Source organism: Nesoenas mayeri (genome assembly GCF_963082525.1).
Source record: "Nesoenas mayeri genome assembly, chromosome: 11".
NCBI classification, from domain to species: domain Eukaryota; kingdom Metazoa; phylum Chordata; class Aves; order Columbiformes; family Columbidae; genus Nesoenas; species Nesoenas mayeri.
In genome coordinates this window covers 22,435,360-22,461,246 of record NC_137563.1, presented here as the reverse complement: position 1 = coordinate 22,461,246, position 25,887 = coordinate 22,435,360, and positions in this window count along the sequence as shown.

The following is a 25,887-nucleotide window of genomic DNA, read 5'->3' as shown; positions in this document are numbered from 1 at the left end:
CAGGCTAGTGGCAAAGCTGAGGTCTGGGGAATGGAAAAAAAGACAATATGAGAAGGTTTCTACAGTTTTTCTGACTACACTTTAGAAAACAACGCAAGATGTAGGATGTGGGAAACAATTATTTCCCACTAGGGAACTGTGTGCATTCCCTTAGCTCAGAGGACTATTTTCCTTCTGCATCTTCAGATGTAATTTTTAAATTACAGAGCCAAGGAATAAAATATATGCATGAGTGGATCACAGGTGGCCTCGCTGAGCAAACTGGGATTTTGAACCTGTTTATTCCAGAGGAGTGTTATCATTATTTAATGACAGCGGACTGGCAGCGTTAGAAACATGCATTTATACCACATGAAGCACAAGCGTGTGCCACTCAAACAGGTGCTAATGGAAGATTAGTTCCCTGTGGCGCTACAGTGAATTTGTGCCTGTCATCCATTAGTCAAGATCATTCCATGTAAATAATTACTTGATGACTACTCGATTAAAAATATATGCTGTTTAGCCCCCCCAAATATTCTTTAATTCTTCTTCCAGTTCTTCTTCCATAAAATAGCTTATAAATTAGCAACCAATACATTATGAAATGATGAAGTAATAAATGCATTCAATAAATATTTTACGTTTTTATGGCGTACGGTGTGACATCTAGCTTTTAGAAAGTTTTTGCTTGGTCAGTTGCACTGACTTCATTTGCTAAGAGCTGGTTCCTGCTTTCCTAGAATTACAGTAGAATTTCCAAAAATCCAGACCCAGAACAAAAATCTATACTTGAAATCGTCTTCAGTTACCAACTTTTTTTTATAATGCTGTTGTCTTGTAAAGAACTATGGAGGTTTTTTTTGCTGGTTTGCTGCTTCCTCAGTGCATCTAATAGGTTCAGATGCCATATTTCCAATTATTTATGGAATCTCAGGAATCGGATATCTATTTCTAAACATGTTATATCTGTAGTGTAGATAGAAAATCAAAGGGAGGGCAACACGTCATAGTGTAATTTAATATTGCTACCTTATTTTCAATAAACAGGCATTCAGTTTGTAGAAATTCCTAGACTAATCCTTTGGCATGTGAACGCTGAAATTCAATAGCCTGTATTTCCAGACTATTCAAAACTGTGGTTAGCAGAGTTCAATCTTAAAATACAGTCAATATTAACTGAAGATTCAAAACTGCATACTCACTCTTCTATGGAATTTTTTACACAGGTAAGAAGGTGGGTACATGCCTTTTCATAAGGCAAAAATTAAGTGAAAGAGCAAATTCCTTACAAAATGTACAGCTGTGTAACTCCATAATCTGGAAAACTGAGCTCTTAAAGCATTTACCATCTTGTCTTATGGCAAATTTACGGTAACAATACGTGTAGTATACAAATAGCTGTTTTATTGCGGTAGAGTCCCAAGCAAAAATTCACGATGTCATTATTGCACGTGGCATTGCTGCAACATTATTATTTTTAGGATATATTAATACTTCCTTGCACTTACTGCACATTTCAAGAGGCATGCTTATGGTGTTAGTATCCATTGTGCATACAAAATAACGCAAACTTTTTAAAAACAATTAATTAGTGGGTCTTATAATGACATGAAAATCATCCCTCCTTTACAGGTACCTGAATTTGAGACATATATTTTTGTTGTGCTTTATGCTGTAAGCACAGGAGCTGCATTGAACAGCAGTGCCAGATTTGCTTTTATAACCGTCCTTGAAAGCGACGCTCCTCGTGGTTTAGTGTATTTTGCTGTGGGATCTCGTTTTGCTGTGGCTCACAAGAAGACAACTTTAATCAGCCTGCAAGTGCATAGAGATTCTAGTACATCGGTAACCACAGTGGTCAGCTCCAGCATGAAGGTAAAGCTTCTATTGCTGTTTTTATAATTTAACTTATTTTTTTGCTAGTAAAGCGTTCATTCTGTAAAGTGAATCTGGCTGTAATTAGCATTTTTTTCAGGAAGCAGTCAAGCATTTGCTGGGCCCATATATTATAATTTTGTTTGTTTTCCACTAGTAAAAAGGCCTTGTTCACTCTTGTATTATCAAGAGTGATTTGTTTCATAGTACCTTTCAGTTACCTCAAAGACAACGGGCAGGCAGGCATTAAATACATTTCTTCCTTTGTCCTTAAGTTCTTGAAATACTCAAATTTTTGAGGCTTTTTTCTCTCAAATTAAGTTTTTATTATGTGTATGCCTGTCAAGATTCAGATGCCAACACACTTGCTGTTTTAGGTGAAAAATGTATTAATACATAGAGCACACTTAGGAAAAGAGAAGGAGCGCTTTCATCAGATTTTATTCCATTTTCTTGAAGTTCTAAACTAAAATTATCTGATTAAAAAATCTCACGTGCTTAAGTCTATTTTACCATCCCCTTTCATTTTTCTGGTTATGTTTACAGCTGTAACATCAGACACTTCTAACTTTGGACCCTTTTATCTCTAAATGACTACCTCATTATTAACTGACAGATTATGAAGATTCTCCTTTAGCAGAAGTAACACAACTGCAAAAACATGATTCCTTCCTTGATTTCAACGTCAAGGAACAGGCTGCAAGAGGGGTGTAATTCCATCAACCTTTACAATAAAATGCTTTGCATTCTATTGCTGTATTGGATGCATATTTATTTCAACTGCATGGGATTACGTGATATTTCCATCCATTTCTTATAGCTGACCAGTGCTTTTGTTCAATTGCGTGATAACAAATTTTCACATTCTTTCCAGCCAAAAGTTCATTATAATTTAGATGTTAAATGGAGAAGAAATTGCTACTGTCCAGTGTATATTTAGGCTGAAATATAGGGAGCATTTCTTTACCTGTTTATAATTTTTATATAGCAACCGGATATTTTTAGGTTATGAGTGTGCATGAGCACACACCAAATTATTGATGCTCTTGGTACCTGTAAAAATAAGAAGCCGTGGCAGACAGGAAACAGATGTTTATCTCATTTCTACAAAGGTTTCTTAAACAATGCTCTTGCCACTGGTGCTTTTATTACCACTTATTGCTCCATTTCCTAGTTCTCGATTGGAAGGGGTAAACAAAAGGAAACTTCTTACTGAAATTTGCACAGATTATGTGATTTTGTTCTAGAGCAATTTTGAAAGAGATACACACTGCATCGATTTACTAAGTTCTCTGAACTCAAAAAAACCTCTGATTTATTCCATAAGTAAACTCTACTAATTAAAGCAAAATGTTTTCAAAAGCGGTCTAGTATTTCACAAATAAACATCTTTGCTTAATAGTCAGTTTCCACTTAAGGAAAGTTGGTTATATTACGAGATATAATACCAGGGTTATGGCAACTGACAAAACCAGTAAGGTCATGAAGAATCTGCAGACCTCATGGAAGGTGAAAAGAGTGCTACTTCACAGAAGAAATGAGGCCCTATAGCATTCCTAGGTATCTTTACTGGGACTAAAAATATCATGAACTGATATTAATTTGGGCACAGGTTTCCAGAGTGGTTTATTTTTTTCCTTTTGTTTAGTTTTTATGTATCTGTAATGCCTGTCTGTACCCTGAACCGAGGGAATTTCATGCTACAGACCTAAACTTACATTGTGCCCTCTGGAATTCACCTTACAGATGTGCTAACATTTCTGTAACATCTGTTCACCCAGAAAAAGCTTTGTGATTTTTGTTTTGCAAAAGAACGAGAGGGATCCTGTACACTATCGACAATATATATATAATTCTTTCCCTGGGTAGTCAGTGATTACAGGTGACAGATTGCTACTTCAGGGAGATATTTCATTTAAGGTAATTGTTATATAATTCTTAACTGCATTTTGAAAGAGGGTTTCTTTTTTTACACACTTAAATTTTACCCATTTACAACAGGAGTTCTACAGCAGCTGTTTTTGAACGATTGTATCTATCATAATGTTACCCAAAACTCTTTTGATTTGTTTTAAGGAGCTACAGAAACCTGAACCTATTGGCCGGACCTTCATCTCTCCAGTTGTGGCAGGACAAGATTTTGCCAGATCTGAGGGTTTATTGACTTTTGAACCTGGACAGAGAAATATGTTCCTGGATGTGACCCTAACTCCAAAGACAGGATCTTTAAACCCATTTCCAAAGCGTTTCCAGGTTGTACTTTCTAATCCCACAGGCGGTGCCAGGGTAGATGACGTGTATGGCATTGCTAACGTCACCATTGTGTCAGATTTGGACTCCTTGCCAGTTTGGGGGCTCATTGATCAACTCCGTCAGCCTCTTGATGACACCATCTTACACAGAGTCCTCCGGAATCTGAATGTCAAAGTGGCTACAGAAACCACAGAAGAGCAGCTTACTGCTGTGATGCATATAATAGATAAGGTAAACCTTTCCTGCTCTTTCTTGAATGACCAATGACTTTAATAAGAGTAAAATGACACACAGGCCTGTGATAAGATCAAGGACAGCATCCACAGCAGGGACCCAGGGATCCAGGGACACAGACAAAGGTAAAAATAGAAGCTGTGAAGTCCCAGTCATGGAAGACGTTTGCCTGCTACAAGTTAGGATGGTGGCCGGCAATCAACAATCAAATAGGTTGAAAAGAACAACTGGTATTGATTTTGTGTATGTACCTATAGCACGATGTTCTGTGCTGTGCCACATTTTCCCTTTGGTGCCACGCTTTCACAGAGCTTGTTACGATTTCTTGATTCTCAGGGCATATCTTTGTTGGTTTTAGCCTTGGCACAAGACAGTGAGGCTCAGGGTTCACAGAATCACAGATTCACAGAATGTCAGGGGTTGGAGGGCCCTGGAAAGCTCATCCAGTGCAATCTCCCCATGGAGCAGGAACACCCAGATGAGGTTACACAGGAAGGTGTCCAGGCGGGTTGGAATGTCTGCACAGAAGGAGACTCCACAAGCTCCCTGGGCAGCCTGGGCCAGGCTCTGCCACCCTCACCGGGAACAAGTTTCTTCTCAAATTTAAGCAGAACCTCCAAAACTCCTGTGTTCCAGTTTGTACCCATTACTCCTTGTCCTACCATTGGTTGTCACCGAGAAGAGCCTGGCTCCATCCTCCTGACGCTCCCCCTTTCCATATTGATCCCCATGAATGAGTCACCCCTCAGTGTCCTCTTGTCCAGCTCCAGAGCCCCAGCTCCCTCAGCCTTTCCTCACACGGGAGATGCTCCACTCCCTTCAGCATCTTGGTGGCTGTGCTGGACTCCCTCCAGCAGTTCCCTGTCCTGCTGGAACTGAGGGGCCACAGCTGGACACAAGATTCCAGGTGTGGTCTCCCCAGGGCAGAGTAGAGGGGCAGGAGAACCTCTCTGACCTACTGACCACCCCCTTCTAACCCACCCCAGATACCATTGGCCTTCCTGGCCGCAATGGCCCAGCGCTGGCTCATGGTCATGCTGCTGTCCCCAGGACCCCCAGGTCCCTTTCCCCTACACTGCTCTCTGATAGGTTGTTCTTATCTTCACATTTGAATACAGTCAACACACCAGCAAGTCCTACCAGGACCAGCTGGAGTCTTCTGCTGTTGTCTTAAGCAGGCCTGCATATTCTTTTCCTTTTTTTTTCCCTCTGCATTATCTTTGGCAATCGGGCTGGCAAGTACCTGAGCACTTCAGCATTGCCCTGAGTTCTGTGAAAACCCTGGGACTAGTTTTGTGGCTTCCTGGCTCTTCTGGACTTGTGGAGCAATGCAAAATGGATCTGGAAAGTGTTTAAATGTGGAGCTGGAAAATGTTTAAATACCTAGACACAAACCAGTATAAAAATATTAATGAAGAATAATTCATTTGTGACTGTTGCCATTTTGACACAGAAATCATATCAAGAATCCTCAGGGCGCAACGATCTTTGACTTGCGAAGGAATGAAAAGTCCCACATGGTTTCTTTAATAAATCCACATTAGTAAGGATATCTTTGTGTAGTTTTGACATAGACTGCACCTGATGCCTTGGCCGCGGTGATCAAGAAATGAAGAATATGCTGAACTTTCAGAATGAACACTGGGATAAATGTTCGTTTTATGAGGAAATGTTACAAGCAGACTTGTGTGCATAAAATGTTCAATTTCTTCTCCTCCCTTTAGGTGACAGATGTTGGTGAGAAACAGTTACTCACTGATAAAAGTAGAAGCCTATTCTATGAGATACTCTGCACCCTGGCTAGCCCGAAGCGCGAGGACACACGAGGATATAGCCTGCTTGCTGCGGTGACCGAGAAATTTGCCTTTTCCCTGTTGACAGGGGTAATGTGTGGGTCACCGGGAGAAAGGTAAGTAACCTTGAATTCAAAATACGTTTTGAAAATACCGGAAAGCTAATACAGTAAAAATGTAAATGATATTTTTTAGAAAAGGGACTTGTTACCTGTATGAAAACGTGTTGCACTCTGTCGGAATCTTACAGAGCTCTAAGAGCTGGTGTCACAAATGCGGGGTAGCTCTGAGAGTAGAAGTCAGGAGATCTGGGATGTATTAAGTCACCATTAGCTTAAATATTGCTTAGAAAAGGATTAATTAATCTTGCTAAGAAAATAACGTAATTATATGATGGAGAGCTATGCTTTAAGATGTAGGTGACAGTAAGTAACCCAAAATTTCTACTGGCATTCTCTAATTTCTGTGTACATGCTTTTGCTCACTTGAACATTATTTAGAATTGCCTGAAAGCAACTCATAGTTTTTACATGTAGTTTCAAATTCCTAGTTTTTTCTGCAAGTGCATCATAACCTATGGCCAGGCTAATGGGCAGGGAAAATAGATGACTGCAGAAACAAATGACAGTTTTATGACACAAACACTTTTCAACAGTGGGTTTCTCCCACTGTGAACCTATTAAAAAACTGGTAATTGAATCTAGAATAAAAAAAAACCTTTTTTCTTTTTTCCCGTCCGGTGAAAATCAGCATGCTTTAGATTTCTTTCTCAGTTTCTTTTGGAGATGTAACTTTCTGTGACATTGCATAAGTTATAGGGGTTAAGATGCCCATCTCAGCCAAAAGACAGTAAATGGCATAAATAACAGTGCTATCTGGAACAGTGTCCAGAACTTGAAAGTTCAAATTCATTATTGCAAGTTTTTTGTGTCATCTCTTGGGAATAAGAGCTAGATCATCCATTTTAATGCTTCTCCTTGTTATTGACTCTTCTCTACATCAAGTTATAGAGATGACTATTATGATAACCTGTTTTACCATGGGGTGGTTTTTCTTACAGATCATAGTGAGCAAAATCCAGAGGAGAAATGGAGAAGCCAAGATACATAATAATTCCGCCCCTCCTTTTTTCACAGAACCGGAAGCTGTCTTTTTATTAAATGTAATAAAGCCTAAAATGATGAAGGAATAAAATATTAATTACGCATACATTTTAGAGTAATTATGTGAAGAATAGTGAAAGTTCGGTTCCACTTACCAGCCCTGTTGCTTTTCCTCTTCAACAGAGGTAAAAATAGCCTTGACAGCTGCCCGTACATTGCAATAATGGCTCACAACTGGTTTCCTCAGCAAATCAACGGACACAGATTTGATGGAAAAGATGGAGATTTTATTCAAGTACCTGAACATTTGTTAAAGGTCTCTGTTGTGTTATCCCCTCTTCAAGAAGAGAGCTGTGAATCTGTACAGTTCACAGAATATAGCAGTCAGCAGTGGTTCCTTACTGGAGACAAAGAGCTTGCCTTGAAGAACAGGGTTTGAAGATAATGCAATTTATTTTTTCAATAAATTAATTTATATATTACTCGAACCATCTTAAATGTCTTTAAAATGATGTGAGCGTTTTAGTGTTTGTGATTAAAATGAGCACTGACTGTTGAATTTTAATATGAAGTTTGTGTTTATGTTGTGTGTATTGTTTCAGGTTTTTTCTATGAGTTTGAAGGGTCGGAGTTCATACCCTTTGAAAGATAACAATGTAGTTGTTTATCGGATTTATGCTACAGGAAGTCGGATTGTTCCACAAAAGTCTCTATGTCTCCTCTGGAACCAAGCTGCTGAAAGGTTGTTTTATTAATCTGTTTAGTTTTCCAGTTTCTACCATGTGTATTTGTATAAAATCCCATTAAGTCCAATCAGATCGTCTGCAAGTATGAAATTGATCTATTTCTTATCCATCTTTTTCCCTTAACTTTTCTGGCCTTTGTACCAGCACGTCAAACATTCTGTATAATAAAATGTGTAGTTATTCTAACTTAGAGATTTCTCAGACTTCTACTATTGATTTTTTTTCATTACAGTACTGTTTAGTTTATGTAATGATGTGTTGGGCAATGCTGAGAGGCCATAAATTCCAGAATTGCATCGCTTCATTAATATTAGCGTCTTTTGCACTCTTTACAGTTGTTATCAGACAACATTTTGAGTCCATTCTTACAAAGAATTAAACCTGCGTGTCTCTGGTATTGCTTCAAGTCACTGAAACAGAATATTCCTTATTTGCTAATATCCAGAATTTTGGCATAACTTTTGACGATGATCTCTGTAGGGCTCTTACTTTTTGACAGAAAAGCCATCTCCTGGTAGTTTTTAATATTGCTGCTGCTAGCTTGACTTGATGTATCCTGGTTTCCATTCTTATTGCTACTCACACCATTGCAAACGATGTGCTAGTTTTCTGTGTATTCCCTTCAATGCCCTATTATTTGATTTGCCTATTTCTTTCCTGTTCACACAGTATAAATGAAATTAGAGAGCGTTACGTTCTATATCCTGCGGACAACTAGTTAGTTTAGATATGATTTCATTAGATGGTCTGGATTCTATCAGTCTGTCACTGATACAAACTATTCAGGAAGGAGATGCAGCAGAATTTACCTGCACACTCTCCTTTTATCTAGACATTGTATCACAGAACAAGGTGGTTTCCACTAGAAATGGCTTAGGATGTCACCTGTAGTATCCTTTTCCAAAATGTTCAGCAATACTGAAGGAGAACATGTATTTTAGTTTCAAAACAGCAAACAGTAAGTGTTCTTCAGAATGGGCTAAAGCACTGTGCAAGTTTAAGCAACACACTATTTAAAAATTCAGATGGGACTGTGAATCTTGTGTAAGTTTTAAAACATGGCCACAAAAAAAATTTCTAGCAGAAAAACAAAGTTCATGACTACATACTTATATTTTTTTAATAATATAATTTTTTAAAAGCTGTTTTAATTTCATGTAAATATGCTATTCTAAAAACTGCACATGAAAGATGTGCAATAGATGAAGATAAACTTATGCAGTAGTTTAGAAAACCCGGTGTTTTCAGAGATACAACAATTTTCAAGCCTGTTTACCGTGTGAATTAGACAAGTCGATTTCCAACTTTGTGAACATTTTGTTTTGCAGCTGGCTGTCCGATAGCGGGTTCTGCAAAGTGGTTGATGACACATCAGACTATGTGGAATGCTCTTCTTCTCATACGTCCATTTATGCAGTTTATGCCCAAACAGATAACTTGTCTTCATACAACGAGGCTTTTTTTTCTTCTGGATTCATCTGCATTTCAGGTCAGTTATGTAAAACAGTTTTCTCATTAATAACAACTGACGAGCAGTAAGACTGATTTTTAACCATTTTAGTAACTGATAACAATCTGTTTCTATAGATGGGTATTGGAGGAACGTCAACTAACTTCATGATATTTTAGTTGCCATCTGATCCAATATTTGTACAGTGACAAATTTTGCCACTGAAAAGAAACAAAAGTCCAGCAAAGAAATGTGGTTTTTTTGTGAACCTTTACTTAACCATATAAGAGAGAAATACATCATTCATTTCAGGAAAGAAACTTAAAAATCCAAAATTCACCTGCGTGCGGGATTAAAGTAAATTTTCCTTCTGGCGTTGATAGTCACTGTGCAAGGAGGAACCTCAGAGCAGGGGGGTCACTGAGAAAACCAGCTAAATGATGACTTCTTAATTTGACCTTAAATGAGGTTCTAGGTCTGCTCCTTGTGAGGTTTGTAGCTTCTATACTAGATCATCAGTGTGTGAGTAACAAAAACAGCGCAAGCAGCTAAATCTCTTATTGATCCCCTCTCAGCAAACTGCCCTAAAAGGCTGAAGGTAAGCTCCTTAATTGTTTTAGAAGCTCAGCCATAAAAAAAAAAGAAGACAAGGAGAGAGAAGAAAACCCTCTGGTTTCCACCTACTTCATAAAAACTGGTTGATTTATTTAACAATTATGAAATAAAAATTTTTTAGCAGACAAAAAAAGAGCAGATTTTAAAATACAGTTAAGCTTCGAACTCATGTTGTCTAACTGAAAGTAAAAATAAACAGACAAACTATAATAAACAATATACAATAAAAATAAATAGAGAGCTTATACAAAAAAAAAGACAAACTATAATAAACAATATACAGTAAACAAATGTAATTACTGGTATACAGAAAAATTTAATGGATGAGACAAATATGCCACGGAATGCGAAATTTTATAGAAAATGAAGAAAAAAAATACAATGTAAACCAGTGTGCTGCAGAAAATGAAGCTAAGCGAAACATTTTGCTGAACCAGAAGAAATAAAGACCTGCATATCTTCAGTGTTGGTTTTTTACTGTAGTCATCTGTGTGTCCAATGGGGTTTGTGACACACACACTGTCCAGGAGAGTTTGTGACACACACAGAGTCCAATGCTGTTTGTGACACACATGCTGTCCAATGGGGTTTGTGAACACACATGCTGTCCAATGCGGTTTGTGACACACACACTGTCCAGGGGTGTTTGTGATACACACAATGTCCAAGGGGGGTTGTGACACAAACTGTCCAATGGAGTTGGTGACACACACCCTGTCCAATGGGGTTGGTGACACACCCAGTGTCCAATGGGGTTTGTGACACACACACTGTCCAATGGGGTTTGTGACACACACCCTGTTTAATGGGGTATGTAACACACACACTTTCAAATAGGGTTTGTGACACACCCGCTGTTCAATGGGGTTTGTGACACACACGCTGTCCAATGGGGTTTGTGACACACACCCTGTCCACGGGTGCTTGTGACACACGCTGTCCAAGGGGGTTTGTGACACACACCCTGTCCAATGGGATTTGTGACACACACGCTTCCCAATGGGGTTTGTGACCCACAGCCTGTCCAATGAGGATTGTGACACACACCCTGTCCAAAGGGGTTTGTGACACACACGCTGTCCAAGGGGGTTTTTGACACATACACTGTCCAAGGGGGTTTTTGACACATACACTTTCCAAGGGGGTTTGTGACACACACCAGGTCCAATGGGGTTTTTGACACACACACTGTCCAAGGGGGTTTGTGACACACACCATGTCCAACCAGTTTTTCGACACACACACTGTCCAATGGGACTTGTGACACACACCGTGTCCAGGGACATTACTGACACAGACGTTGTACAATGGGGTGTTTGTGACACACACCCTGTCCAATGGGGTTTGTGACACACAGGCTGTCCAATGGGGTTTGTGACACACACAGTGTGCAATGGGGTTTGTGACACACACGGTGTGCAATGGGGTTTGTGACACACACAAACTCCACCGCGGTTTGTAACACACACCTTGTCCAGGGACGTTTGTTACACACACACTGTCCAAAGGGGTTTGTGACACACACGCTGTCCAAGGGTGTTTTTGACACACACACTGTCCAAGGGGGTTTGTGACATACATGCTGTCCAATGAGGTTTGTGACACACACACTTTGCAATGGGGTTTGTGACACGCATTCTGTTCAGGGGTGTTTGTGACACACACCCTGTCCAATGGTGTTTATGACACACACGCTGTCCACTGGGGTTTGTGACACACGCCATGTGAAATGGGCTTTGTGACTCTCACATTGTTCAATGGGGTTTGTGACATGTACACTGTCCAATGGGGTATGTGACAAACACCCTGTCCAGGGGCGTTTGTGACACACACACTGTCCAGGGGTGTTTGTGACACACACCCTTTCCAATGGAGTTTGTGACACACACACTGTCCAGGGGGGGTTGTGACACACGCTGTCCAATGGGGATTGTGAGAGACACAGTCTCCAATGGGGTTTGTGACACACACCCTGTCTAAGGGTGTTTGTGACACACACACTGTCCAGGGGGGTTCGTGACACACACACTGTCCAGGGATATTTTGGACACACACAGTTTCCAGGGGGGCTTGTGACACATGCTGTCCAATGGGGTTTGTGACACACATGCTGTCCAATGGGGTTTGTGACACATACACTCTCCAATGGGGTTTGTGACACACACCCTCTCCAATGGGGTTTGTGACACACACCCTATCTAGAGGCGTTTGTGACATACACGTTGTCCAATGGTGTTTGTGACACACACAGTTTCCAGGGGGGGTTGTGACACATGCTGTCCAATGGGGTTTGTGAGACACACCCTGTCCAGGGGCGTTTGTGACACAAACGGTGTCCAGGGGGGGTTGTGACGCATACCTGTAGGTAGTTAGGGTCTGGAGGCCGGAAGATCTCGCGCTGTACAGAAAGATAGTAGCCCCTCCCTAGGTAGGTAGGAGTATGTGAGGCAAGCAGATGGACGTGACGTTGCAAACCTAAGGTATATAACGCTGTGTTCCTTGTTAAGAAACGCCATTTGCTTTCCACCACAGTGGCGTCTGTGCGCTGATGGACCGAGCGACCTGGGATGTGGTCGCCGTGCTGTCTCTGAACCAGGTCGTCACTGCCCACTGAGAGGCAACAGGAAGGGAAGAGAACAAAGGGACTGAGAAACAAAGCAAAGTTTAGATCAAAATGAAGAGACTGGAAAGGGAAAACATGCAGCAATGAGCTGGAGGAAGAGGAAAAGAGGGCTGAGGAGCAGGAAAGAGGATGAGAAGACAAAGAAAAGGCAGAGCCAGCTGGACAGGGAAGATACAGCGAGAGGGGATGGGGCTGGGAACAGGCAAGGAAGACAGAAAGACAAACAGGACAGAAAGACATCAAGAAGGAAAAGGGGCAGTAATCTGGACAGAGATGGAGAAAGAAGCAGCAGGGAAAGGGCAGACAGGCAGAAAGACAGAGAGGAAGCAGGAGAGAGAAAGAACAATAAGGGTTGGGGCAGGATAGAGATTGGGAAAAAATCCTGGGGTGGGCAGCAAGAAGAAGAGGGACTAAAAAAGAAGAGGGGCAGGAATAGGCGCAGGGAGCAGGACAGAGGGATACAGTGAGAAATGATGGGGCACGGAGAGGGACAGAGCAACAGACAAGAATGACGACAAAGAGAAACCGCGGATGATGAGAACACAGAGGGGTGGAGACGGAGAGGGAGATACGAGAAACCCTGCACAGAGATTCAGAAGGGTGGGGGAATAGGTGAGGAAGCAGCAGAGGGCCAGAGGGAGAAGAGATGAAGAGGAAGAAGGGCACAGCAGGAAAGACGAGGGAGCAGGGAGGGACTGGGACACAAAACAGGGTGAAATGTCCCCAAAGGCCCAGGACTCACCGCACTTCCTGCTCTCTGCACTGCCAGGCAAGCTGTGGAGATCAGGCACTTCTGTCTGTGAGAAATGCAGTTGTGATTTGTGCTGAGACGTTTGATGTTTACAGATACAACCAAATGAGGCTCGGGCTCTGAACCTGCAAAAAGGAAAAGGTGGGTAAGTTCTACATAAAAATTTTGAAACTTGTTTATGAGCTTATATTGATAGAGGGAGCTAACATTTTCAGGGTTAACCAACCACATAATAAGGGCCTACTAACGAACTAACACCCAGCGCTGTTTTGCTTATGGTCTAACGAACAAGTGTTTAAGGAATACAATTAAGGAATTGAATTAAATGTTGTTTATCCATAGAAAAAGCCTAAGTTATTTATTTCATTGCTTTACAACAAGTGATTGAATCTGCTATAGAAAAGTTCAATCCCCTCCTCTATAGCAAAGGACAAAAGAAAGTATGGATTTTTGTTGCATCTAATCCATAATGCAAGTACCAATTAAAACGTGTCTGCTGGAGTGGATATCCTGGACACGAACAGGCAGGTTCCTGGTGTTGTGCCCATGGTGATTCATCCACTGTGGCCGTGGGTGTCAGGCCTTGATACAACAGACACAAAAACTTGGGAGAGAGGTGATCACAGTAAAACGCTTAAAGATAATGAGCTAGCACACTTGATTTAGTCTTTATTTAAAAATACACACGGCTGCTGTCTTTTTCCAGTTTAGCTACGATGGGCTCCAATATCTCTATTAATTCTAACTACAACACGTGACAAAAATTAAGGGGGGGAAAGCTTTGTTTTTACAACGGTAAATACAGTCTAAATCGTAATTTGGGAAACAGATAAAGGGGTGTAGCAGATGAGGCACAGACTCTCTTTAAGATGCAGAGAGACATTTAATACAAACTCAGGTTTGCATTTGAAACATCGCGGACCTCTGTCCTTGATGTACCGATCCTGTATCAATCCCTCTGTCCCTGATGTACCCACCGCGTATCAATCCCTCTGTCCCTCATGTACCAACCCCGTATCAATCCCTCTGTCCCTCATGTACCAATCCCTCTGTCCCTGATGGTTCATGTCCCACACAGTCCTTGCTGCTTGTGTTGTTCCACCAGCGCTTGTTCTCACACTGTGACTCTTGCAATTTCTCACGGGCCTGATGTCACAACCCTGCCACATCTCCCCTTCTTTGTTTAACAATTCCAGCCACAGCAGCGTGTAACTGCACAGCCATTGCACCATTAAAGCTTTTTTCAACCATTCGTTGTGCACAAGAGAAGACACATGGTACACAATCAATAAGTACAGACTCCACATACAAACATTCTAAGCAGCGGGTTAAAGGGCCGTGTTTTGCAATTTTTTTGGCACCCATAACTGTTACAGAATCGCTACTTAATATTCCCTGCATAGTGTTTAACACAGAATAATGAGCTCCCAGTCAACTAAGAATTCTATTTCTCTGTTCTCCAAGTCAGGATCTATATTAATATATTTCTGAGCTGTCGGTTTAAGACGGTGTAAAAACTCAGTGGGAGACTCCTCACAATCCTGTTTAATCTCAGAAGGTTTTGGCATATTTACAGCTTTAGGCGCAGCGTGTCTAATCCCGTATAAAATGCACTGGCGATACCAATGCAGCCTGTGCCCCGATATAAGGATATCAGGATCCCACCCTGGACTGACCGAGGGACAATTTTGATCTCATGTTCTCTGTGTATTCTACACCAATAGCTGTTCTTCAACAAACCTTTTACTGGTTTGCATTTCTTTCCCTGATTATCCTTTTTCAAAACAAATGGATCTGAAGAGGATAAAGACAATGCATATGTAACATTATATATTGTGTAATATGCCTTATGCAATAGGCAATATATGATTTAAAATAGATATCTTACTACATATTACATGCAGCACATTACTATACTACAGATCTCAAAGTATACCCACCTAGACCTGTGAAGCGTATTAATATTATTTACAGTGGCCACCATTAATTACAATACTCAATCAGATTCTCCCTGGTTGACGTCCTGTTGAACAGCAAACGATCCTTTTCCAATGTCAGAAAACACAGCCTGGGGGGGATTTCTCACGAATCCTCCTGCCGATTGTCCACTACCTACTTCACAATCACAATAACAGACAATTGGTGAACCCTAAGTACTGGACTATAAAATCCCCCAAGACACAAGTAACAACAACAACAAACCACTAAAGCCAGAAACAATTATACAATTGCTAAGGCACAAACAGCAAAATCATTAAAGGTACCTTTATCAAATTGCTGTTCCCTCGTTTTTCTCTTTAATTTATTGTTTTCTCATTTTCCCCTTTAATTTTTTATTTCTTTCTTTTTTAAAGTTACCCAGTTTACCAAAATGCACAGACGCGAATGCGCAGACCCAACGCGCTGGTGTCACCCACGTCTCGCACAGGCAGCGTGCCAACGCAACCAGACAATGAAAGTGCCTTATCTCATTGATGGGGTTTTACCCGCGTCCCGAGCTGGTCCGAGGAGCTGTGGTCCCTTCCAGGAATTCCCCGGTGCCGGCACAAGGTCCCAGAGATCCTGGGATCCACGGCAGGTCAGGCAGATTATCCCATCCTTGTCGCCAGAAATGATACCGAAAAGTCGTCAAACAGACTCTTTAACACTGGTTTGAAAGTGTTAAAAAGCAGGCACTTCTATTACAGCGCGCTGGGGGATCGCTCCTCTAATCGAGTGTGCGTTCCGCTTTCCTCTGGTTTTACAGATCGTGGAACTCCTCAAACAGCAAAACATGCCAACCAATGTTACAGACGTCTCGTGCTCTTTCACCAGCGCGTGCAGCAGCAACGAGAAATCTGGAATGAGCGTCTACAGAAACACGTACGTATTTACCCAATTCAGAACAATGCGTTACATCCGCTGGCCGTACTTCATTGGCAGTAACCCCTCCTGGATTAACACCCTCTGTGGATGGCGCGGGTGCCAACTGTTGGCAATCAGGGCAGGACATGAGAACGCTCCTGGCCTGATCCACTGTCATTTGAAGTTGTCGTTTTAACGCCTTTGCACTCTGGTGAAAGAATTTATGTGATCATTTAGCTTGCTCCAAGGCTTTAGGCACAGTGAGCGGCACAGCTCGTGCATCGGCCCTCCTACTGCCTTCCGCAAGTGGTCCTGGAAGGGCCACTGCGAGAGCGGGTGTGCATTGCATAATACCTATGATGTCTATGATTTATTAGAAACCATAGCATTCTCAATTCAGCCATCAAAAGAGGATTATCCTCTTCCTTAAGAAAAGAAGCTTCCAGGCGGTTAAGTATGCCAGCCGCATAATATGAGCCACTTACAACATTCAAAGGCTTGTTACAGAACACCTCAAAGCGATCCTAACAGCTGTCAGCTCAAGAACTTGTTTGACTCTTGGTCTCTTTTTCTACCTTGTGTTTGCAGCACTGGGTATCTGAGTTTAGCCATGTAATTACAACTTTATGTGAGCGACCAGAGGCATCAGTAAATAGAGTCTTGTCGCTTACTGGTCGTTGCTGACAGCAGCATGTATTGCGAATTCTCCTTCGTTGTAGGAAGAAATATACCTTCAGGTCTACCCCATACATAGCATATAAACATTCTCTGCCTTTAATTATTGGTTTTGCATACATTTCTTTTATTATCCAAACTGTTTTCATTGGTGTGTGAGCTAGAAAAACCCATACGGCCACAGTCACCTTTCTCCCTCCTTGAGCTCTCCTGACCTGCGGTTCCACCACCGGTGTCTTCTTTCTTGATCCCTCTTGACTGGCAGGTGCACTCCAACCCTCTTTATCCATCACTCTTCCTCATGGGTTCACCTCCTTCCTTGCTTTTCCTTTGCATGCTGCTCCCCCTGAAGAGAAACACACAGAGGACTGAGCTACACCAGCCCAAGGGCACTACAGTCAGACAGGGGCTGAGTCCGGGGCTGACACCTCCCCACACCCCACAGCGCGCTCACCTTGCCTTGGCACCAGCCCCTGGCACAGCCCTTCCCCTCAGCTCTGCCCTCCCTGCAGCACAGCTTCCGCACGTGCCCTGCTCAGGCTGGACCCCAGTGTCACGGGTTAGAGATGTCACAGCTCAGTACAAATGCCCACGGTCCTCACCTGCTCTTTGGTACTTGCGGAGGGTCACGTCGCTGTGCCCCAGGGCACTGGCCTGCACGGCCCTGCCCGGCAGCGGGAGCGTCTGGAGCTGCCGGCTGGTTCTCCAGCTTTAGGGTCACCCGCAGCAGCCCGCTCTCCTCAGCTCTGCACACCCAGCCAGTTGCGCCGCCCAGGCAAAGTCAGCTTCACCCTCTGCCCTACACCTCACCTGCAAACAGCCAACTCTTCAGCTGACAACTGCCCAAAACCCACCCACAAACCCTCCAAATCTCAGCCTTTCGCTTTCAGCTGCTGCCTCTAGTGCATCTCACAGACAAGCCTCCAAAATCCCCTCATCCTGCAACAATGCTCCAGCACTCATCGCCTGCGGGAACAACCGCCACAATACCATGCAAACACCAACCAGTTCTGGCACGGAAATATCGCTTTCTCCTCCAGATCCCACCTACACCAACTGCTGACAAACACACGCTGTCCTCACCAAAGCCAAACGCTGCAACAACCAGCGACAACTCAAATGTGCGTGTGCGGCGCAAAACCGCAGGTGTGAGCTAACGCAGAGCTGGGCTTGACAGCTGCACGGTGTGCACCCTGTGGCTTAACGTGGCCAGTCACTGCCATTCCGCCTTCTCCCTGGGAGAAGCGCATGAGCACAGGCTGCTTCAAGGCACGATGCGAACGGTTTGGATCTCCGGGTCTCTGAGGGCGAGAGCGATAAATGTGATCTGTGTGTGGCGCAGGAACTTCCCGTCCACTTGCTCCTCCATTCAGTCAGGTGCTGCAAGAGAGGGACAGACAAAGAAACAGTTAGGACCGGATTAACAACCTCGTCATCCCTGTCCCCAAACCTGCAGGCGTCCTAGGAGGCCTGATCTAAGTTTGGCTCTTCTCCCGCTCTTTGTTGGAATACTTCACTGCACAAATTTCTGTCATGAACACTCTCTTAACCAGTCTGATGTGTTCATAGGTCCCAGCCCAGCGTCCATTCCTCAAGGTACCTCAGCATTTCCCTTTGAAACCAGACCTGAGTGCCATCCCGTCCTGAGCTACCTCAGCATTGCCCCCTGCAGCCTCCCCGACGCCATCTCCTCCCTGAGCTCCCTCAGCCTTTCCCGCCAAAGCCTGCCCGATGTCACCCCCTCCCTGAGGTCCCTCAGCCTTTCCCGCCAAAGCCTCCCCGATGTCACCCCCTCCCTGAGGTCCCTCAGCCTTTCCCGCCAAAGCCCCCCCGATGTCACCCCCTCCCTGAGGTCCCTCAGCCTTTCCCGCCAAAGCCCCGTCGATGTCACCCCCTCCCTGAGGTCCCTCAGCCTTTCCCACCAAAGCCCCCCCCGATGTCACCCCCTCCCTGAGGTCCCTCAGCCTTTCCCGCCAAAGCTCCCCCGATGTCACCCTCTCCCTGAGGTCCCTCAGCTGTTCCCGCCAAAGCCCCCCCCGATGTCACCCCCTCCCTGAGGTCCCTCAGCCTTTCCCGCCCAAGCTCCTTCCGCGCCGTCCCGCCCTCAGGCTCCTCCGCCGCTCCCCCCGTTCCCGGCCCCTCCCCGCGGCAGCACCGCCCCCGCCCCTCGCGCCTCCTGGCACCGCCCCGGCGCCGCCCCCTCCCGCTCGCCTTCCTCCCTCTGTCCTGTGGCACCACGGGCTCCCCCCTCCGCCCCACGGCCCCGCCCGAGCCCCGCGCAGCGCTCAGCCCGGGGCTCCCTTCCCTCCCAGCCGCCCGCGTGTTTCCCCCTCGCCCCTTGCTCGGCCCGGCCCGGGGCCGCGCTGTTGCGGCTGCCTGCCCCTCGCCTTCCTCCTGCCCAAACCAGCCCGTCCCTCCCCCTCCAGCCTCCCCCCTCAGCCGGGACCGGGGCGGCCCCGGCCGGTCTCCCCGGTGTCCGCCCGCCCCTCGCTCACCGCCAGCCCCGCCGCTCCTCCCGCGCTTCTCCCGCCGCCGCACCGGCGGCACGCGCTCCTCCGCCCCCGCACTTACGCAGCGTGGCCCCGCCCATCCGGCGCAGGAGCCAATCCCGTCCGCGCCCGCCACCAGGCCCCGCCCCCCCTCCCGGCCCGGAGCCGCCGGCGGCCGCAGAGCGGCGCTGTCCGCCCGCAGCGCGGCCCCGGCCCCGGCGGGGCAGCGGCAGCGGGGCCGGGAGCGCTCGGGCTGCGCCTGCCCGGGACGGCCCGGGGCCGAGGGCTCCGCCGCCTGCCCGGGACGGCCCGGGACCGAGAGCTCCGCCGCTGCAGCCCGTTTCGTGCCGCTTGCACCCCCGGCTTACACGGCTGCAGCCTTCCTGCTGCTTTAGCTCACACATCTTTCTTCCTTCTACCTGCCCAGCAGTTCACAGTCACAAACGTTGCAGAAGAATCTACAAACATTACAAAGATAGACCACGGACCACAGCTTCCTGAGCTTTCGGGTTAAAGTTCCTGTAGATCCCCATGTTTCAATAAAACAGACACCACCAGGAGAGCTGCTGCCTCTGCCGTCTTTGGTCAGAAAGAAGTGACAACACCAGAAAACACATTGGCAGCCGGTGCTTTGACCAGTGAAGGTGGGATCTACAAAAGTCTGATTAAACCAAACAGCCTGAGGTCTTTATCAAGCTGCAGATCTGCCAGGCATGCTGAAATGCCTGAAATTTACTCCTGCAATATTCCACAATGGAACAGCCCTTCATCTCCAATCTCATCTCAAAGTTCCAAACCAGTACATTAAAAGCTGTCACTAGCTATTAGAAGACCACTGCAAGATCGTATTGCTTTTTGAGTTCAATACGAATTTTTCAATAAACCAAAACGCAAGCAGTTTCTGCAGTCTGTTGCTCATCCTCTTGTTCATTCCTTAGCACTGCAGCAATCGGTTTTTATACGACGTGTCAGCAGAGGCGTTTGAAAAACCCCAAACAAAACTTATTCCAGTCCACGGACCCCCCTCGCTGCCCCCCCTCACCCTGAGCCCCACGATCAGCACTTGGTGTGGGAGAGGAGCACAGCTCGACATGTTGTATCTGGGATGCTGTATCTATTACGCTGTACCTAGGATGCTGTATCTGGGATGCTGTATATGGGATGCTATATCTGGGATGCTGTATCTGGGATGCTGTACCTGGGATGCTGTATCTGGGATGGCGTATCTGGGATGTTGTATCCGGGATACTGTATCTCTAATGCTGTATCTAGGATGCCGTATCTAGGATACTGTATCTAGGATGCTGTATTTGGGATGCTGTATCCGGGAAGCTGTATCGGGGATGCTGAATCTGGGATGCTGTATCTGGGATGCACCCGACCAGGTGCCTTTGTGTGAACATGAAACAGCCAACTATACAGAGCTCCCTTGAATCTGTCCGCGTGAGAAATGCAGGACTCGGCAACGTCGTGCAACACGTGAAACCTGGCCAACAAACGGCGCAGCTGTGCACTCACTGCAGTTTAAGCACGAATGGAGCCTGCATCAAGGCACACGCATGTGGACAGACAATCGTTTGTAGAGACACACGCTTTCACGCACACGGTCGTCCAAGTACAGGGACGTATCTGCACGTACCCTCCAGAAGAATATCCTCGTGCAGCCACGTATGCGTGATGCAGTACGCCAACTATCAACGCACACCTGTTTACTCTCAAGCATGTCGTCACGTTTCGCGTACGTCTTTCTGTCCATAGATGGGAGTGGGCGCGCTTGCGGATGTGTGCATGTGTATGGCCAAGCGTTTGTTTAAGCATCAGTGTGTCAAAATGTAGGTGCTTTTCTCTAGCTCCGTTCGTGCGCACGAGGTGGTGGGTGCACCTACCTGGGAGCCTGTAGAAAGGTTTCTGCTTGGTTTTCAGTGGGGAATCGTGTGTGTTCACGTGGACAACCAGAAGGCATAGCAATCAGGTTCCAGAGCAGAAAAGGCAAATTTTCCGATGCGCTCTCTTTCTCTCCCTATACCGAGTCGTGTATAGAAACCGCTAAGACTGCGATCGGCAAGTAAGCTACCACGAAGCGTGCCGTACGGAGAAAATACCAACACATCCTCGTCCACACATTGTTTCTGATACGTGCCTGAACGCAAATACCTTCGTGCTGCTGTGCCATAAAAGACGTCCGTCAGAATATGTGATTGCGTGCATAGGTGCAATTGCTTCGTTCTACAATCAGTCCTGGTGTGCGGAGCTTTCAAAACTGGCTCCTGGGAGTCGTCTACGGAACTGCCGCTGACGGAACACGCACCCTCGATTGTTAAACAAAATATAGGCATACGCGTTTTACCACGTCGTTCAGCATGCAGAGAGCTACGTCTGTCCCGAAGAGACAACGGAAACGCGTGTGCACGCACAGAAGAAAAACCCGACTACATGCATTTGTGTGAACGTGAAACAGCCGTCTATACACTCGCAGACACGGGAACGTGCATCAGTGCAGTCACACAGCCACCAGCTTTTGAGCACAGGCTCTGCTGGTTTTCGCACTTTTCAGGCACAATCCCGAAAGCCGCGCACAATGCAGTTCGTTCGCTAAATGTCGTCTAGGGAAGCATTTCTCCGGTCGATCTACCGCTCAGCTTTCTTCTGGCGTTACTGAGAAATGTCAGCGCAGGGAATCCGTCTCTGTCGAGCACACGTCAATCCCTCTTCGGTTTTCCTTTGTTGACTCTGCCTAGATGATTTCCCAGGTCTCGCTTCACCGGAGCAGTCGTGACTGTGCTGTGTTACAAACAGGCACAGCAAACGCACACCAAGTGTCCAGAGACACACTCCGCTGAGCTCAACACTAGCACAGATGCATATGTGGCACGAAATCAGCACACATGCTTGTGGAGAGAAAGACATGGACTCACACGCGTGTGGAGAGACGGATCGATACAGCAGGCGCCAGGAGCACAGACTGACTTCCAGGCACACTGTCCTCACACCAACAGGGACCGCTCTGCAGCTATTCTAGACGTTGATTATCGAACTAGCCACACTGACCTGCGCGAAACTCCCAGACACTTACAGGCAAGACACAATCTCTCCGACAAGCACACAAGTGTTCGCTCTCAGCTGTAGATCAGGGAGAAGCTTGCGCAGTGACGTCCTGTTGCTCTTTCGCATTAAGGCATGATCTGTTTCGTTTCTCTTGTAGATCGGCTGCGGAAAGCTATTCCTCACGCACTGTGAAGCATTTGCCATAGGTGAGAAGTAGCTCGGGGCAGCATTCAGTTCTGCCTACCACTGTCTTTGCTCCTTTACTAGCAGAGCTCCCGTGCATCTGTCCGCGTGAGAAATGCAGGACTGGGCAACGTCGTGCAACACGCGGAGCTTTGCCAAAAGACGGCGCAACTGTGCACTCACTCCAGCTTAAGCACGAATGGAGCCTGCATCAAGGCACACTCATGTGGACAGACAATCGTTTGCAGAGACACAAGCTTTCACGCACACGGTCGTCCAAGTACAGGGACGTATCTGCACGTACCCTCCAGAAGAATATCCTCGTGCAGCCACGTATGCGTGACGCAGTACGCCAACCGTGAACGCACACCTGTTTACTCTCAAGCATGTCATCACGTTTCGCGTACGTCTTTCTGTCCAAAGATGGGAGTGGGCGCGCTTGCGGATATGTGCATGTGTATGGCCAAGCGTTTGCTTAAGCATGAGTGTGTCAAAATATAGGTGCTTTTCTCTAGCTCCGTTCGTGCGCACGAGGTGGTGGGTGCACATACCTGGGAGCCTGTAGAAAGGTTTCTGCTTGGTTTTCAGTGGAGAATCGTGTGTGTTCACGTGGACAACCAGAAGGCGTAGCAACTAGGTTCCAGCGCAGAAACGGCAAGTTTTCCGATGTGCTTTCTTTCTCTCCCTGTACCGAGTCGTGTATAGAAACCGCTAAGACTGCGATCGGCAAGTAAGTTACCACGAAGCATGTCATACGGAGAAAATACCAACACATCCTCGGTCCACACATTGTTTCTGATACGTGTCTGAACGCAAATACCTTCGTGCTGCTGTGCCATAAAAGACGTCCGTCAGAATATGTGATTGCGTGCATAGGTGCAATTGCTTGGTTCTACAATCAGTCCTGGTGTGCGGAGCTTTCAGAACTGGCTCTTGGGAGTCGTCTGCGAAAATGTCGCTGACGGAACACGCACCCTCGATTGTTAAAAAAAATATAGGCAGACGCGTTTTACCACGTCGTTCAGCATGCAGAGAGCTACGTCTGTCCCGAAGAGACAACGGAAACGCGTGTGCACGCACAGCAGAAAAACCCGACTACATGCATTTGTGTGAACGTGAAACAGCCGTCTATACACTCGCAGACACGGGAACGTGCATCAGTGCAGTCACACAGCCACCAGCTTTTGAGCACAGGCTCTGCTGGTTTTCGCACTTTTCAGGCACAATCCCGAAAGCCGCGCACAATGCAGTTCGTTCGCTAAATGTCGTCTAGGGAAGCATTTCTCCGGTCGATCTACCGCTCAGCTTTCTTCTGGCGTTACTGAGAAATGTCAGCGCAGGGAATCCGTCTCTGTCGAGCACACGTCAATCCCTCTTCGGTTTTCCTTTGTTGACTCTGCCTAGATGATTTCCCAGGTCTCGCTTCACCGGAGCAGTCGTGACTGTGCTGTGTTACAAACAGGCACAGCAAACGCACACCAAGTGTCCAGAGACACACTCCGCTGAGCTCAACACTAGCACAGATGCACATGTGGCACGAAATCAGCACACATGCTTGTGGAGAGAAAGACATGGACTCACACGCGTGTGGAGCGACGGATCGATACAGCAGGCGTCAGGAACACAGACTAACCTACAGGCACACTGTCCTCACACCAACAGGGACCGCTCTGCAGCTATCCTAGACGTTGATTATCGAACCAGCCACACTGACCTGCGCGAAACTCCCAGACACTTACAGGCAAGACACAATCTCTCCGACAAGCACACAAGTGTTCGCTCTCAGCTGTAGATCAGGGAGAAGCTTGCGCAGTGACGTCCTGTTGCTCTTTCGCATTAAGGCATGATCTGTTTCGTTTCTCTTGTACATCAGCTGCTGAGCGCCCTTCCTCGGGCCACTGTGAAGCATTTGCCATAGGTGAGAAGTAGCTCGGAGCAGCATTCAGTTCTGCCTACGACTGTCTTTGCTCCTTTACTAGCAGAGCTCCCGTGCATCTGTCCGCGTGAAAAATGCAGGACTGGGTAACGTCGTGCAACACGCGGAACCTTGCCAACAAACGGCGCAGCTGTGCCCTCACTCGCGCTTAAGCACGAATGGAGCCTGCATCAAGGAACACGCATGTGGACAGACAATCGTTTGTAGACACACAAGCTTTCACGTACACGGTCGTCCAAGTACAGGGACGTATCTGCACGTACCCTCCAAAAGAATATCCTCGTGCAGCCACGTATGCGTGATGCAGTACGCCAACCATCAACGCACACCTGTTTACTCTCAAGCATGTCATCACGTTTCGCGTACGTCTTTCTGTCCAAAGATGGGAGTGGGCGCGCTTGCGGATATGTGCATGTGTATGGCCAAGCGTTTGTTTAAGCATCAGTGTGTCAAAATGTAGGTGCTTTTCTCTAGCTCCGTTCGTGCGCACGAGGTGGTGGGTGCACATACCTGGGAGCCTGTAGAAAGGTTTCTGCTTGGTTTTCAGTGGAGAATCGTGTGTGTTCACGTGGACAACCAGAAGGCGTAGCAATCAGGTTCCAGCGCAGAAACGGCAAGTTTTCCGATGCGCTCTCTTTCTCTTCCTATACCGAGTCGTGTATAGAAACCGCTAAGACTGCGATCGGCAAGTAAGTTACCACGAAGCATGTCATACGGAGAAAATACCAACACATCCTCGTCCACACATTGTTTCTGATACGTGCCTGAACGCAAATACCTTCGTGCTGCTGTGCCATAAAAGACGTCCGTCAGAATATGTGATTGAGTGCATAGGTGCAATTGCTTGGTTCTACAATCAATCCTGGTGTGCGGAGCTTTCAGAACTGGCTCCTGGGAGTCGTCTGCGAAAATGTCGCTGACGGAACACGCACCCTCGATTGTTAAACAAAATATAGGCATACGCGTTTTACCACGTCGTTCAGCATGCAGAGAGCTACGTCTGTTCCGAAGAGACAACGGAAACGCGTGTACACGCACAGAAGAAAAACCCGACTACATGCATTTGTGTGAACGTGAAACAGCCGTCTATACACTCGCAGACACGGGAACGTGCATCAATGCAGTCACACAGCCACCAGCTTTTGAGCACAGGCTCTGCTGGTTTTCGCACTTTTCAGGCACAATCCCGAAAGCCGCGCACAATGCAGTTCGTTCGCTAAATGTCGTCTAGGGAAGCATTTCTCCGGTCGATCTACCGCTCAGCTTTCTTCTGGCGTTACTGAGAAATGT